The sequence below is a fragment of the Lacerta agilis genome, chromosome 2 (genome assembly GCF_009819535.1).
Source record: "Lacerta agilis isolate rLacAgi1 chromosome 2, rLacAgi1.pri, whole genome shotgun sequence".
NCBI classification, from domain to species: domain Eukaryota; kingdom Metazoa; phylum Chordata; class Lepidosauria; order Squamata; family Lacertidae; genus Lacerta; species Lacerta agilis.
This window is the reverse complement of record NC_046313.1, coordinates 5,915,192-5,923,547: the sequence shown is the minus strand read 5'-3', so window position 1 is coordinate 5,923,547 and position 8,356 is coordinate 5,915,192.

The following is an 8,356-nucleotide window of genomic DNA, read 5'->3' as shown; positions in this document are numbered from 1 at the left end:
GGGGGGGGTTGCCCCTCCAGCTACTCAGCAGCCCTCTGCCTGAGTGATAATCTCTGGCATCCTGATACCTGTGTCAGACAAAAGGGTGTGATTAACTTGGCTGGGATATAGGAAAATGTAAATATCTTTTGTTTCACTTGATGGTTTTTGGTGGAGGGCAAGAGGAGACATGGGGGCAGGGTCCAAGATGCTCAGATCACTGCTACCAGACCCTCCCAATTTGTGATGTAATTCTGATGTATGGAGGGGTGGTCTTGAGCTGGAGGGGGGCAATTTCAAAAGTCTATATAGGAGATTGCACGCCTTTGTTCGTGGTCTTTGGCTTGCAAAACACCCTGCTGCAGCAGTAACAAATAAAGGGCAATCGCCTTGCTTTGGGAGATTCTGTATCGTCTCTATTTATTCATAAGTGCTCCTGAGAGGAGGGGAGCCCTACTAAGGCTCTCCCCCGGGTTCATGGACTCCCTTCTGGGGTTGAACCTAATTTTTATAGCATCACCAAGTGGTGTGAGATTCCAGGGGGTCCCGGGCACTTTTCCAGAGTTCGTGTTTCCTTTTGGAATGAGGCAGAGCAGAGACCGTGGTGTCTTCATTCTATGTGGTTTATTTATTTACACAAGTATATAAGCTGATCCTGCAATGGAGGGGCTCAAAGCATTAGCACCCCAAAATGGTTTTGTTTCTCCCATAACTACAGCCTTGGATTCAAATAGATATCAAACATTGGTCTCTGGCTGTCTCTCCAGCTTGCTGCTTTACTTCTAGGACTCCTCAATGCTCTCCTCTCAAAATCTCTGGCTTTTTTTCCTTTTCACTACCTGTGAATTCCAGGGGGTTCCATGATCACTGCAGATGGTGACAGCAGTCACGAAATTAGAAGACGTCTGCTTCTTGAGAGAAAAGCAATGACAAACCTAGGCAGCATCTTAAAAAGCAAAGACATCACTTTGCCGACAAAGGTCCGTATAGTTAAAGCTATGGTTTTCCCAGTAGTAATGTACGGAAGTGAGAGCTGGACCATAAAGAAGGCTGATCGCCGAAGAATTGATGCCTTTGAATTATGGTGCTGGAGGAGACTCTTGAGAGTCCCATGGACTGCAAGAAGATCAAACCTATCCATTCTCAAAGAAATCAGCCTTGAGTGCTCACTAGAAGGACAGATCCTGAAGTTGAGGCTCCAGTACTTTGGCCACCTCATGAGAAGAGAAGACTCCCTGGAAAAGACCCTGGTGTTGGGGAAGATGGAGGGCACAAGGAGAAGGGGACGACAGAGGATGAGATGGTTGGACAGTGTTCTCAAAGCTACTAACATGAGTTTGGCCAAACTGCGAGAGGCAGTGGAGGATAGGTGTGCCTGGCGTGCTCTGGTCCATGGGGTCACGAAGAGTCGGACTGAACGACTGAACAACAACACCTGTGAATTGAGGGAGGGTTCTCACCCATTCACTGTCTCCCATGTGAGCCCCTTCCTTTGTTCTCTTTGCACATCACCAGGAGGCTAGCATGGCTATTCCAAAAATTAAAAGTCTTGGTTAGATTTTAACACTTGCCAGATCCACCCAGTTTAATACCTCAAACTCATAACCCTGAAGAAAAGTTCAAAGTACTGGGTTGTATCTGTGAACTGATAACTGAGGGTGCTGATAAGGCTGAGGGTCATGATGCGTCCTGAACAACCTTTCAGGCTGTGAGAATTATGTAAGCAGAATTTGCTGATCTAGACGTTGTGCAGAACATGAAGCAAAAAGCTCTCTACACCAAGAAAGAGTTCCAAAGTTTTACCTTAAACATGTCACGAAAACATTGTAAATACAAATCAGCACTTTGCTCTTAAACAACAAGCAATGCAGTCTAATTTTCTTTAAGCTGTAACTTGTTAATATAGCCCAGAGAGAGATTTCAATAAACAAGTTGCTTCTGAGAGACACCCAGACTCCCAGGGATAAGTCATTTACAGTGGTACCTCGGGTTACAGACACTTCAGGTTACAGACTCCACTAACCCAGAAATAGTACCTCGGGTTAAGAACCTTGCTTCAGGATGAGAACAGAAATTGCACAGTGGCGGAGCGGCAGCAGCAGGAGGCCCCATTAGCTAAAGTGGTACCTCAGGTTAAGAACAGTTTCAGGTTAAGAACGGACCTCCGGAATGAATTAAGTTCTTAACCCAAGGTACCACTGTATTAATATGAGTTCTGAAACAAAGACCCCACTCTCTGTTGCAACCCTAGCTGCAAAAGCACCCGTTTGCACTTGCCACAGTTCTCTGCAAAACAGAAAGTTTGCAAATGCAAACCTCCACTAAGTTTCACACACAATGCATACAAACATAGCACTTGATGCACATTCAACTTAGAACTTTTACACTGCGCAGAGGCAAAAGTGAGCGCAGCAACAAACATGAGTTTTGCGGGGGGGCAGCACTTCTTCCTGGAGCCACTAACTGTCCCCCCCCCTCCAATGCGCATGAGAGCCAAGACCACCGACGGCAGGTGCCTCGGCCATTTCAGCAGTGTGAACACAATTGCCAAGCTAGCCAAGACCTGCACCTTGTGCCATGGGCGTACCCGGGGGGGGGGCAATAGCCCCCCCAGGAGCAAAAAAAAAAAAGGTTATCGGCAGCCTAAAAGGAAACAAAAGCTCTCCTCCTGAAAAAAAGCTCAACGGCTGGTCTTTCTCCCCCTCCCAAAATCTCAATAACAATTGAGCTCTTGCGAGAGCCGAAGCACAGCTAGCCACTTTGTGTGTGTGTGTTGCGCCGGCTATTTCCCCCTCCCTCATGCCGACAAAGAGACAAAGAGCTGGCGTGCCTATCAGAGATCGTGCTGGCAAGTTTCTGAATTTGCCGGGAATCATCGTTGCAAGGGAGCTTCGGAAACTGAGTTCCCTTGCATGGTGAGTACAGGGGTACCTCGCAAGGCGAAATTAAATCGTTCCGCGAGTCTTTTGTTTTGTGAAAATTTCGTCTTGCGAAATAGGAATGCATTGAAATTTAATTAATGCGTTCCTATGGGCATAAAAAGTCGGGGCTGCTGCCTGTTGCCGGCAGCAGCAGCAGCAGCGACTCCCAGCTTCGCCCTGCTTTTCCCCTTAGGCGGCGGGGCAGGAAAGAGGCCGCCGCGTCCTGACCGGGAAGGGGGAGCCGGAGGGAGGGAGGGAAGGGCGGCAGAGCTGTGCCCTGCTTCTCCCGCCTCAGCCACCGCCGCTCTCCTCGCAGCGCTGCCACAAACCTCGCAGGGGGAGCCGGAGGTTCAAGCTCCAGTCGGGAAATTGACAGAGACCAACATGTAGATCAGGCAAAACAATACTGATCCTTTATTGAGACACAGGGGGGGGGGAACTACAGCTGTAGGATCCCTGCCCCAAGAAAATGAAGGAAGGGACCCCGAACAAAAGAAGGGACCCCCTTCTTATACCCTTTCCCTTCAATGTTACTCAATTGCAGCAGAAAGGTGAGAATAGAAGATTTACATATAGAGTAGAAATATTTTGGTGTTGACACAGGTTTTTTCTTGAAGTAGAGGGGTGTAAATTGAATTTTCTCCTGCCTATTGATGTCTCTTCCTTTCTTCTCAACGGAGCAGACCTTTGATGATGGTGGGACGATTGTTGGGCGATTTGACAGCTGTTGGAGTTTTCTTCACACCCTCTGGTAATGGCATTTCTGATACCGGTGTCCACGGCGAGCGGCGGCGGCAGGGGCCTGCGCCCTCGCGCGCCGCCGCCGCCGCCATTGTCGAGGCTGCCGAGCGGCCGGATCCTGGGGGCTCCCACCCAGGGCCGTCTCATCATAGGGGCTGGGTGGCGCGGTGCACCAGGGCGCCAGGCCCCCTAGGGGCGCCCCCGCGAGCCTGCCGGCATACCGCGCGCCCCCTCCCCAACCTGCACCCGCCCCCACGCCGGCAGGCGAGCTGCAAGCCGGCTGCCCCCCGGAGCCCCAGCTGGAGTGCTGGGAATGGCGCACAAAGCCCCGCGCCGCTCCAGCCCCACGCCCCTCATCCCCCGCTCGCCCACCTCCCTCCCGCGCTGGCCGCCCCTCAGGGGGTGAGGGGCGTGGCGCTGGAGCGGCGCGGGGCTTTGCACGCCCTTCCCAGCGCTCCAGCTGAGGCTCCGGAGGGCGGGCGGCTTGCAGGGCCATGCCCCTCATCCCCCCTCGCCCACCCCCCCTCCCGAGGGGCAGCCAGCGCGGGAGGGAGGTGGGCGGACAGGCGGCCCACCGGGGGCGCCGAGGGATCGTCGCGCCAGGGCGGCTGATCCCTTTAAGACGGCCCTGCTCCCACCGCCCTCTAGGCCCAGCAGGAGGCCCCCACGGTGATCAGCAGCGGAAGCAGGGCCCTGCGCCCTTGTGCGCTGCCGCCATTGTCGAGGCTGCCAAGCGGCCTGATCCTGGGGGCTCCCTCCGCCGTCTTGGGCTTAGAAAAGGGGGAGCCACTACCTACCTGAATTCCTGGAGACCTGGGAATTCCTGGCGACCTGGAACCTGTGGGAGAGAAAACCAAAAGGGCGGGTGGCTGGGCGGCTTCACCGCTTTTACGTGGCCCTTGACCGCTTCCCCGGCCACTGTCCTTTGTCCTCCCTGGCCGGGGGCAGGCCCAAGGGCCCACCTGAGTTGGGGGGGGGGAACCCGCCCAGGCAATCCTGCCCGGTGCCACAAACCCCGCCCACCTATTTATTAATGAATAAAGTAGTCCTTTGATATTCATCGTCTTTGTGTACCTGTGCTCTTTCTGATCAGCCACGCTAGGTGGCACTATGGTATAAGCGATGCCAAGGCAGGAGTAGAGGTTCGGTGGGGACTGAGATCATATAAAGCTATAAATAAAAATTCTACTACAGAAGAGAACCTAACTCAATTTAAATCATGTTTCTAACACAAGAAAACTATAGTCTTAAACTTCAGCAACATCTTAACACACTAGTGAGGTATAACAAAACAAACTGATTCTAATGTATCAGATATGTAGCACTTAAGGGTTTTGGCTAATACAAAAGGCTTCTAGGGTGAAACTATTATTTCCTGAGTCCAATACTGGCTTGGAATTCCTGGAAAAGAGATTTAACCAGTAATTTAAAGGAGAGAACAAGGGCAAGGATAAAATACCCCGAAGAACTTGGATTGTCTGCAGGGAGTAATAAGAAAGAATTAATGTGATTGACGACTCCAGTAAAATTAACAGAGAATGGGGTGGTGAACGCTTCCCTCTGCGAGGGAGTCTTCCCATACTCGCTGAAAGAGGCGGTCATTAAACCGCTTCTTAAAAAAACATCTTTAGACCCGGCCAATATGGCCAACTATCGCCCACTCTCAAATTTACCATTCTTGGGCAAGGTGATTGAGCGGGTGGTTGCGGAACAACTCCAGGCACGCCTGGAGGATGCGGACCATTTGGATCCCTTCCAATCGGGATTCAGGCCTCATCATGGGACTGAAACTGCCTTGGTCGCACTGGTTGATGATCTCCGGCGGGCTAGGGACAAAGGTGAGAGCTGTTTCCTAGTTCTGCTGGATCTCTCAGCGGCCTTTGACACCATCGACCATAACATCCTTCTGGACCGGCTAGAGGGGTTGGGAGCTGGGGGCACTGTTATACAGTGGTTCCGCTCCTTCCTCCTGGGCCGTGTTCAGAAAGTGGTGATGGGGGATGAGTGTTCAGACCCCTGGGCTCTCACTTGTGGGGTGCCTCAGGGTTCCGTCCTCTCCCCCATGCTTTTTAATATCTATATGAAGCCGCTGGGAGAGATCATCAGGGGGTTTGGGCTGGGTGTTCATCAGTATGCGGATGATACCCAGCTCTACCTCTCTTTCAAATCAGAACCAGTGAAGGCGGTGAAGGTCCTGTGTGAGTGCCTGGAGGCGGTTGGAGGATGGATGGCGGCTAACAGATTGAGGTTGAATCCTGACAAGACAGAAGTACTGTTTTTGGGGGATAGGGGGCGGGTGGGTGTGGGGGACTCCCTGGTCCTGAATGGGGTAACTGTGCCCCTGAAGGACCAGGTACGCAGCCTGGGAGTCATTCTGGACTCACAGCTGTCCATGGAGGCACAGGTTCATTCTGTGTCCAGGGCGGCTGTCCACCAGCTCCATCTGGTACGCAGGCTGAGACCCTACCTGCCCGCAGACTGTCTCGCCAGAGTGGTGCATGCTCTGGTTATCTCCCGCTTGGACTACTGCAATGTGCTCTATGTGGGGCTACCTTTGAAGGTGACCCGGAAACTGCAATTAATCCAGAATGCGGCAGCTAGACTGGTGACTGGGAGTGGCCGCTGGGACCACATAACACCGGTCCTGAGAGATCTACATTGGCTCCCAGTACGTTTCCGAGCACAATTCAAAGTGTTGGTGCTGACCTTTAAAGCCCTAAACGGCCTCGGTCCTGTATACCTGAAGGAGCGTCTCCACCCCCATCAATCAGCCCGGACACTGAGATCCAGCGCCGAGGGCCTTCTGTCGGTTCCCTCACTGCAAGAAGCAAAACTACAGGGAACCAGGCAGAGGGCCTTCTCGGTAGTGGCGCCCGCCCTGTGGAACGCCCTCCCATCAGAAGTCAAGGGAATAAACAACTACCTGACATTCAGAAAACACCTGAAGGCAGCCCTGTTTAGGGAAGTTTTTAAACTGTGATATTTTAAATGTATTTTAATGTTTGGTGGAAGCCGCCCAGAGCGGCTGGGGAGACCCAGCCAGATGGGCGGGGTACAAATAATAAATTATTATTATTATTGTTATAATGTCGAAGTAGAAATGTGATTTGAAGTAAGCTGTTAATGCCGGGTACGACGAATCCCACCTCTCAATTACTAAAATCGTGTCCACAAGGGTACAGGGGTGAAACCAACCCCCCCCCCTCCTGATGGACTATATGGAGCTCGCTGAGATGACCGGGAAACTTCGTGACCAGAGGGACGACGCGGTGGAAGAAGATTGGAAGAAATTTAAATTGTATTTTTTTAAAATTGTGGGAAAGATGGAGGGCACAAGGAGAAGGGGACGACAGAGGATGAGATGGTTGGACAGTGTTCTCGAAGCGACTGGCATGAGTTTGGCCAAACTGCGAGAGGCAGTGAAGGATAGGCGTGCCTGGCGTGCTCTGGTCCATGGGGTCGCGAAGAGTTGGACACGACTGAACAACTGAACAACAACAACAACAACAACAATGATTGATAATTAGATATAACTAGGAAGGAAGGCTAGACTATAGATTTAGAGTAAGGTTAAGTGTTTAAGATAGATGAATATGAGTTAAGAAAAATAGTTAAGATTAAATAATTAGGTAATTTTTATAGTAAATAAGATTTTGCAAGATGTTTAGAAATTACTAAAGATGATAGACAAGGAACACAGGAATGCGGGAAGAGGAGATAGGAGGAAGTCTATATACAATGTGAGGGACAATTATTAGGTACAAGAAATGAGATCTTTTTGTTTTTGTTTTTGTTTTTGTTATAGTTAGGTTTTTTATTGTAGGTTTGATTCAATGTGATGATCATGCTTGATTATGTTGTATTTGTTTTTTGTTTTATAAAATTTAATAAATATATTAAAAGAGAAAGAAAGAAACCAACCCCCCTCCACTTGGTTCACCTCAAAACAAACCCCTCTTACTACAAGGGCTTAGTAGTAATGAGACTTTCCAGCTTTCGTGGCCTGGTAACCTCACTACTCTGGGTTACTTAAATGGACAACCTCTTGCCTACAGTAAAGGGCCTCCCTCAGCTCGGATCCCCACTGTCTCGATTTGCCTCAACACTCTGGCAACTTCGTGGCACTCTAGGTTTTCACCATCTAACCCTTTTCTGTGTGACTCTAGGACACAAAGTATCACCTCCCTTTCCTCAGGTAAGTTTTGCCCTTTCTTGAGTCCACACCTCTGTGAGATTTGATACCCTGCTGGACCAATAATGACAATTCCTCCTTGGCACCAAAAAGAATCAAACTTTATTTTCTTGAGAACATAGTTGTTTTATAGATTCATGCATTCACAATCTTAGTTGCGGTAATACAGAAACATATTTCGATCTATAGTTTCATGCAGAGCCGTCTCATTCATAGGGGCAGGTGGCGCGGTGCACCAGGGCGCCAGGCCCCACAGGGGCGCCCCCGCGAGCCCGCCAGCATACCGGGCGCCCCCTCCCCAACCTGCCCCCGCCCCTATGGGGCGGGGGATGAGGGGCCTGGCACTGCAAGCCGGCCACCCTCCGGAGCCCCAGCTGGAGTGCTGGGAAGGGCGCGCAAAGCTCCGCGCCGCTCCAGCGCCACGCCCCTCATCCCCCGCTCGCCCGCCTCCCTCCCGCGCTGGCCGCCCCTCGGGGGATGATGGACGTGGCGTTGGAGCGGCGCGGAGCTTTGCGCGCCCTTC